Here is a 9,196-nt window from a genome sequence, read left to right on the forward strand (position 1 = left end):
GGGTAAAGACAATGTATTTTTGTTTACTGTAACATGCTATGATTTTAGTGTACAGTTTTCTGGTTCTGTATCTCTCTTATGGCTTTATGATAATATATGTGACCCTGGACCACAAAATCAGTCAAAAGCAGGGGTGCCCAAACTCGGTCCTGGAGGGCCGGTGTCCTGCAGAGTTTAGCTCCAACTTGCCTCAACACACCTGCCTTCAAGTTTCTAGCATGCCTAGTAAGAGCTTAATTAGCTGGTTCAGGTGTGTTTAATTGGGGTTAAAGCTAAACTCTGCAGGACACCGGCCCTCCAGGACTGAGTTTGGGCACCCCTGGTCAAAAGGGTACATTTTTAGAAATTGAGATTCATACATCACCTAAAAGCTGAATATATAAGCTTTCCATTGATGTATGGTTTGTTAGGATAGGAAAATATTTGGCCTAAATACAACTATTTGAAAATCTGGAATCCGAGGGTGCAAAAAAATCAAAAGGTTACTGGCATCCATTTAGCATTCATAGAATCTTTCCATTGCACAAAAGGCTCTTTATAGTGGAAAAAGGTATTATTAAAATCGTCTTCACACTAAGAAAAAATGGTTGCATTTCCTACACATCCAAAAGTGTATAAATGCAATCTAATGTTAGCCAACAAGCTGAAGCATGCACAGAAACACCAGAAGCTCTGTATTCCTTGGATTTTCAATTGCACTACCACAGCACTGTGTAGCGCTGTTATAAATAATCAACTCAAATTAGTTTTTTACAGAGAAGCACATTTGTCAGCCTGACATTCATGTCAAATTTTGTGGGTTTGCACGATATGCTGTAGCATACAATACACTGCTTTTACCCTCAAGGATAAGTGTGGGTGTTGCTCGTTGTGCTTGTACGTAGACTGATGCGCATACAGACTGATGTTAGTGCTGGAAGAGGTGAAATGTGCCGTTCTGTTGAGTGGCGCCTCACCAAATTGGGTGATTATTACTGTAATAATTAGCTTCTGTGAGGGCCATGAGCCCCAGGGGAGGCCGAGAGCCGAAAGGCCCTGGTTTCCTTCCTGTCAACTTTTGCCTAGGCCACAGACGGCCCGCACGGCAGGCTCCTGGGAGACAGGCCAGCTCTGCCTGACTGTATAGTAAAGCCTGATTTGTATTCCCTTCCCCAGGACACGCTCACAGCCAGTCCAAGAATTAGTGCAGCAGCACTGACTCCGACTGTCCGGCTTCTACTGTGGGCGGGCGGCACAGTGCGAGAAATAGAGAGCGAGAGACAGATAAAGCTGCGTGTGAGTGCGTGTGGCTCTGCTGATATGATGTCTCAAGAAGCAGAGTGAGATGTCCATGTCTATCTGCTCACTTCCTCATCGCACTCATCACAACATAATCTGCCAGCAAAGGCATAGGTCTCCAAAGGTCATCCAGTATGTGTTGTGTCAATAATTGTGTTTACATGCAACATCCTCAACGGATTATTCTTAATAACTTGACAATGTGAGGTCACAAAAACGGCTTACATATTGTTTTTGTATTATTGATTAAAGGTCATAACCAGTTTAAGCTAAGCTTGATAGGCTCATTATATTTATTTGTATAGTGTGTTTCACAATACACATTGTTTCAAGGCAGCTTTACAGAAAATCATAATATTATTAATATTGTGATGCCTTATGGTAGTATTTAGCAGATTAGAGCTGGGCGATAATATAGTTTACATTTTTCAACAATACAAGCAATCAAGCTGTTGAGATAATATAGTTACATTTTGCAACTATATAGAAGTCAAGCAATTGAGATTTGCAATGTAGTATATATTATTTTATGCGAGTATACTGTATGTATGTGGATACATTTGGATATAATATATCCAACTTCATATACAGAGCTGAGTGATAATCCACTTTACATTTTGCGACAACATAAACACGAAGCACACAGCCGAGATTTGCTATATAGAATATATTGCTCGATATAAGTATACAGTAAATGATCCTGATTTTTTTGTATGTAAATACCTGTAATGGCTTTCTGTCAGCATATCCGTTGTCTTGTGTGCATCTCTGTTTACGTTTTGACATCAAAACCGATAAAAAAATGGACATTTAGCTATAAAATCTCAAACCTGTTTATGTCATATACGCTTTTAAGATACACATATTTTTGCTAGATATCAAGCTGTTCACTTATGTATGGATGGGATGGTGTGTATGTATATGTGTGTTTGTGTGCTGGTGTGTTTGTGCATGCATTGCTGTAGGCTTTGGAGAAAGACGCAGATGATAATGAGCAACTGCATGTATGGTCACATCACAGAGATATGGTGGTGGAGGGCTCTTCGTCGCAGTGACAAATTTTTATATTTATTCTTTTTACTCAGATATCCCGGCAGTCCTTTAATGGTAGCTCAAAGCAGGGTGCCTTGCCCCCAGTGTGTATTTATTGAGCTTAAGTAATATACTGTTTTGAGTCCAGAGGACCCCCTCCATGTCATCTGTTCCTCTGAGCCTGGGGCTAAACTTAAATCAACCTCATACACAGCTGCATGCCCAATGATACACTAATGCCTCATGTTTTGCCGTGTGACACGTTTGAGGATGATGAAGTTCATGCCCTTTCGTGACAGACTTATATCACCCTTAAAGGAATATTCAGGGTTCAGAGCAAGTTAATTTCAATCATCAGCAGTTGTGGCACAATTTTGATTACTATAAAAAAAACTGCAACTCTTCCTTTGTTTTCTTTAAAAAGGAAAACTCGGAAGTTACAGTGAAGAACTGTAATGGAAGTGAATGGGGACAATTTTTAAAGGATTTTAAAAAATGTGAAGCTTGTAATTTTATAAAGCACTTGCATGTGTATTTTTAGATCTGAAAAGGTCATTATTTTTCAAATATAAAATCTGCATGTTCTGCTTCTCTGGGTGAATAAGCGGCACAGTTTCGTCTAATACACGATAGTTAAAGCTTGCGTGACACTTGTGTTGTCAGCATCTGCCATCCCACTATATGAGAAAACTCCAAATGAACTTCATATCCAGAGCTGCACTAAGAATTCACTTCACAAGGATTTCACCATTTCATTTAATAAAACTATTGTCAGATACATACAGAAACCACCCAAAAAGTTTTGTTTAACATAAAAAATAACACAACTATTGTACAGCAGAATGTACTTTTTAAAACTCATAATAACAATAATAATAGTTTATATAGTTTATTATTTTATTACTAATGATTTTTTAAGGAATACCAAAATATTATTTATTTTTTGTCCTTTTAATTTAAACAATTAAACCCTGTTATGCAGCTCTTTGTTTGCCAAGAAATGAAAGGTATTGTTAAAATTTAATTTATTAAATTTTATGCACTGATTTGATTACCATTGTTTGTAATTTATTAATTTGTATCACATCATAAAACACAGAATCCAGAGGAAAAACCACCACATAATTTATATAAAAACAATACATTTAATAGGGAATTATTATTGTTAAATATTCAACAAGTTATTAAATTATTAAAATTTTATGAATTGAATTCATCAGACATAATTTTGATTATTAACATTTGAGTTAAAATGTAAAAAAAAAAAAAACAGAAACAAAAATTCAAATGAGAAACAAAGAATTGGGGGGGGAAATAAAACACATTTCTTAGGACCCTAAGTGCTGTCGATTGAGTGAATGAATTCCTTTAAATAAGCATTGTTGGTGGAGATAGTCTGAACCATTTTCAGGTAGATGTTTGTAGGAACAGTCTTATCTTATACAAGTTTCCAGAAGACGTTAAATAAAATGGAAAGTAAACCCAGAGGGGCATATCTGCTCTCAGTTCAATCACTGGAGGCGATGTGACCGAGCACAACTAGAGAAGTAATCAGCGGTTCTCTCAGGATCTTCAACCTCTCAGACCCTTTGGACCAAAAGAAGCCCATTGTTCTCTCTGATAGTATTTTTCCCACCTGTATACACTTGTCCATTACTTTTTAATACGCCAGTTTTTAGTGGAAGCATGATGACTGATTTATTAGAAACACCATGACTCCAAACAGAGTTTTGAACACCTTTGGTGCTGAAGATTGATCGTTCGGCTTTAAGTCTTTTTGATTTACTATTCAATGTAATCACATCCTTCTGTTTACTCCCTTCCAGCCATAGCTCGTACTGTTTTTGAGCCTTTTTAACCGTACCTCCCACTGAAATATCGAACTGTCTCTCGTATTCCCAAACTCACCGGCTCTGCCTTCAGTCATTAAAACTTGATAGGACTACGTGCAGTACCGTTTCTCAGATGACAACGGCTGTTATTTCACATGAAATGAATTTGTGAAACCTTACCTTGGGTAGAAGGTAGCATTATTGAACGTGTCCCATACCCCAGTGCACTCTGGGAAGTTACCACTAAGGAGAGAATGCCCGACGCTGAACAGAAGAACAGCTCATCCTGCAGTTCTGTTTCTATGGTTACATTTTGTGCTTGTGTAAAATAGATACATTTTTCCCAAAAAGGCAAAAGGAAGTTTCAATCCCTGATGCGCAGTATGTTGTTTTAATATGCTGAGGCAAGTATGTTTTATTGCTGCTAAATGTGTAGTGGATTTACACGTTCAATAAGCTGCCATCTCGGAGAACGCACAGATTTCCTGTAAGTCACATTGTTCCCAGATGTTGTTTATGAGTGTTTATTATTTTCAGTCACTGGCTGGTTTTTGGTCTGCTTTGTTGCGCCTAGAAGTGAATCTATAGATGAACTACGCTGTGTTTATTTGACAGTCTACTGGAAAGCCGCCAAGCTTGTTAAGTGCTTAATTTGATACACCTGCGACTAATTAGCTCAACAATTGCATTGGCATTTACGTTGTGTAAATATACTTCGTACCCCATGCAAACCAGTCCACAGGTACACACTAATGGCCATTATTATTGTCCATCCCAAGGCATCTTCATTGCAAATCCGCCACCGAAAATGCAATCTATCCTCCCATATATTGCTTACCTAGGCTCCATATTTATTTGCCTTTGCTGCCCTCTTGATTCTCTGAATTTTCATACTTCAAAGCACTCAACATGTTCCGCATCCTGCGTTTGAGTGTCTTTTTCTGTTTCTTTCAAATGTCATCTTTGTTGCCCCGACGATCCCTAGCAGATTTATTGAAACCCACCGACACTTGAGTCTCTGTTGTTGTCTGGTGGCTTTAGCCCCTCCTTCCTCTTTTGACGGATGAGTGTCTCTCACTCATATCTCTGGCTTTGAGCATATGCGTGCCTGTGTTTCCTCTTCTCAGCATCCTCCCTCCACATCACGCAGTCCGTATGATTCTTTGTGCATGATAATTACTGACTTCGATCTCAGCTGTCCGCTTGCTGCTTTTCTCTCTCTCTCTTTTCCTTATCATCTTATTTGTCTGATTTTCACTCTGTACCCCTTGCTTTCTCTTTTCTCCAGTTGCCTTTTGTGCTCCCCTTACCAAAAAGTAGTATACTTCAAGTTTATTTTAGCAAGTATACTTAAGTAAAGTTCAAGTATATTTGTAAGTATACTGTATGTAGTAAGTATACAAATATCAGTGTACTAGTAGTATACTTGTAAGTGTACTATTTCAATACTCCTTGGGACTAAATTGGCCCACTTTCTAGTAAATAAAAGTATACTTTTAAGTATACTTTAAGTATAACAGTAGTAAACTTTGAGTACACAACTAGTTTACATCAAAATGTTTAGTTTGTACTGCAACTATACTAAAAGTGAACTTATAGGTATACTGATAGTTTACTAATTAAATACTTGTAGTAGCATTTTTAGTACACTTTGAAGTATAGTCTCAGTAAACTACTAGTTTAGTAGTTTTATACTGCAAGTATACTCGTAAGTTTTCTTTTAGTGAACTTTACATCATACTTTAAGTATACTACTATGTCCCTATTTAGGTATTAATTTGTTTATATTTTGTTACATGAATATCTGAACATACAAAACATCAAAAGAACAGGGTATCTGCTTGTAAACAAAAACATTTTATTCTAGCTTCATGCATTCTTTTTTTAAACACTTGAATGTGGATAAGTTTCATAAATAAAAAATAAAGAAATAAACAACATTTTGAACAAAAAGCTGAAAAAAGACTATGAATTGGATTCAGAATGATAATCAAAACGTAGATAAAGTCGATCAACACCCCAAAGCTTGACAGTTATTATTACCTCTTCATTGGTCGACATTTTATTCCATAATGTTACATAGTTTTGATACTGTTTTATGTCTGATGATCGTGTTAGATTACATGTGGAAGCACCTGTTGTTTCGGTTTCTTCTTCACTTGTGTTTTTTGGAAATTCTGTACAGAAGATGTGTACTAGCACCCCCTACAGTATAACAATGAAAACACAGATTTTAGGAGCACAATTATAGCTAAAATATATTTAGACTTTTTCAAAGTATAAGTCAAGTATACTTAAATGTCATTTGAAGTATATTTCTGAGAAGTACATAAAGCCCATTTCTGAGAAGTACATACAAAGTAGACTAAAAGTATACTTTCCTATTTTTAGTTTAAAAGAAGTATACTAATAGCACACTTGAATAAACTTCTTTTTCGTAAGGGTCCCCATTGTGCTTGCTTGCTTCTCCGGGCCTTGTGTGCCACTTACATTGTCTCTCACGCACTTTGCTCGTGCTCACCGATAATCGTAATCACACCGCTGGCCTATCTTTAAATCTATAATTTCTTCCCACTCCCATGCAGAGATCATCCGAGGACCGGCAAACTCATCTAATTCTCCCCTTTCCTTCCATTTCCCCAGTGGCTGAATGAACTGCCCGCCATTAGACTTTCTGCCGTCACTTATTACTTCTCCCATTCCCTGTGGGTACAGCCCTGTAAATGATACTGCTGCCTTTCACGAAGCCCTTGCATTCTCGGTGCCATCCATCAGTTCCCCACGACACTTTACAGTAGAGCACCAGGCTTTTAGCTCACACCCAGACACATCCGCCTGCTCTCAAGATACCTGCGGTTTCCCTCTGCTCCATCTCTGCTCTGTGTAATTAGCCTGGCTATCTGAGAGCTACACGGTTATAAATGTAGCGTCTGGACCAATCAAACACACAATATATATTTTGTTAGCTATATTTAACAAATACTCTGTAACACCCCTCAGTTAACAAGCCATATGAGGACCTATGGATCCTTCCCCCGAAATGCGTAACACCTCAGGAGGGCAGAACAGGACTCTGGTTCCATGGCAACCAACGCTGATATCACTGGGTTTATTGCCTAAAGGAATGCAAAGCAGGGAAAATCACTGCCTTTTCCATAGGAAGAGACACAGTGCAACGTAGAAATGGACTCTTTTCTAATTAATCCATAGGAAAACCTTTCTTTGAATGAACACACATATCCTTGAGGTCATTGTGTATGTTGTCTTTGAGATTTTATACTGTTTTATGCAGGCTTATGATGGAAACACTCATTCCTGTCATCTTGCCTATATGTAACCCTACCATGTTTAGTATCTATGAATTCGCCTTCTGATGATCTAAACGAGAGTGTATATTATATGTTGGTACATAGGCAATATATTAGTGTTCTTAGAGTCATTAAGTAATTTCGATTCAAGTTCCATATGCATATTACCATGCTTTCACACAAAGGGTCATAAAAATCCCCAGTATGTCCGACCTCCCGCTTGGGACGTCAGCCTTTCTCATTGAACAAGCCCTCTCGAGAGGCGTGAATCTTCGCAGACTTTAAAGGCCTCACATTCAGTGACCCGCCCAGAGTTGGTGGTTCTGTTAGGTTTTGAGAAGATGTGAGCTACAACGCTCCAGGACATCCTAAGCTCGTGCCAGGCTTCGGCCTTGACTTTTCCATTCACCAAGATTCTCTGACTCAAAACTGGTTCTTTTACATCAACCAACTTCAGCAAAGATCAACTTGAACCTTTGGACTGCATCAAGCCTTTCTTTCAGACAGACGAGACGTGCAAGTATTTAAACTTAGTCTTATTAATTGATAAATTAGGTATCATTTGCACCTTTTTACAAAGGTGTGTTTGAATAAATATTTGTAATTAATTATAACTAGTTATGATTAATTATTCATATTTCTCCTATGAGCTGATTCGCTACAGATTGGTGGAGGAAATGCAGGCATGATAAAACGATGGTTATGAGCCTAAACAGTCAACCTAAAAGTATGTGCGTGACTTGAGATACGCTGTTGTGTCCCTATTTGCTAGCTTGTTTAAATGCAGATAAAGTGGGGGCTTGAATTGGTACCGCTATTATGATTGGAAGAGTCTTTATGTATTTCATGCTTAATGGTATCAGTGTAAGGTTAATCTGATTTTAGCAAAGAAACCCTAATTTCAGTATTAAAGCATAAATCTGTTCTGACAAAGCATAAGTCTGAATCTCAGCTCAGCAGCATGTCCAAACTGTACCATAATGTATAATGCTTTAGTGAAGAAATCACAAAATTGCATTATTGTTTAAATTGTTTCTTTGAAGAAGAAATCTCAGTACAGTTATATCAAGGTAGATTTGAGTGTTGCTCCTCTTTCTACAGCATAAAGGCCTTATAGTTTATAATTAGATTGAAGCAATTCATCTACACTTTGACTGCATATATACAAGCAACCTGGTGGTAATTATGTGTTTCACTCGCTGAGTGAAAGTAAAGGGGTAATACTGTACTTTAGTGTGAGGCACACATAACTGCATATACAGTGGGGAAAAAAAGTATTTAGTCAGCCACCAATTGTGCAAGTTCTCCCACTTAAAAAGATGAGAGAGGCCTGTAATTTTCATCATAGGTATACCTCAACTATGAGAGACAAAATGAGAAAAAAAAATCCAGAAAATCACATTGTAGGATTTTTAAAGAATTTATTTGCAAATTATGGTGGAAAATAAGTATTTGGTCAATAACAAAATTTCATCTCAATACTTTGTTATATACCCTTTGTTGGCAATGACAGATGAACCAGAGACACTTTTATTTTTGATTTGTTTATTTTCAACATGTGTTCTGATTTTATGACCCTGTTACATAGGTCATCTAGACAAACACTAGGGCACAACTCTAGTCCTGAGCACCAAATAATAAGCATAATCTGAATAGAAATGCTCTCCTTTTCCGTTTCCCTCTTCTACTTCACTTCCTCAGAGATTGAGCCTGTTGGGAACCATCAGTAAATTCTGAGTGATAATT

General features: G+C 37.5%; 1 protein-coding gene across 1 annotated transcript in view; it reads left to right on the forward strand.

The window, feature by feature from the left end:
* The window catches only part of LOC107587971 (cAMP-specific 3',5'-cyclic phosphodiesterase 4A-like), a 52,775-nt gene that overhangs the window by 1,728 nt on the left and 41,851 nt on the right, over positions 1 to 9,196 (forward strand). The gene's annotated exons all lie outside the window — the stretch shown is intronic.

This window comes from Sinocyclocheilus grahami, unplaced genomic scaffold, assembly GCF_001515645.1.
Source record: "Sinocyclocheilus grahami isolate Dianchi unplaced genomic scaffold, SAMN03320097.WGS_v1.1 scaffold97.1, whole genome shotgun sequence".
NCBI classification, from domain to species: domain Eukaryota; kingdom Metazoa; phylum Chordata; class Actinopteri; order Cypriniformes; family Cyprinidae; genus Sinocyclocheilus; species Sinocyclocheilus grahami.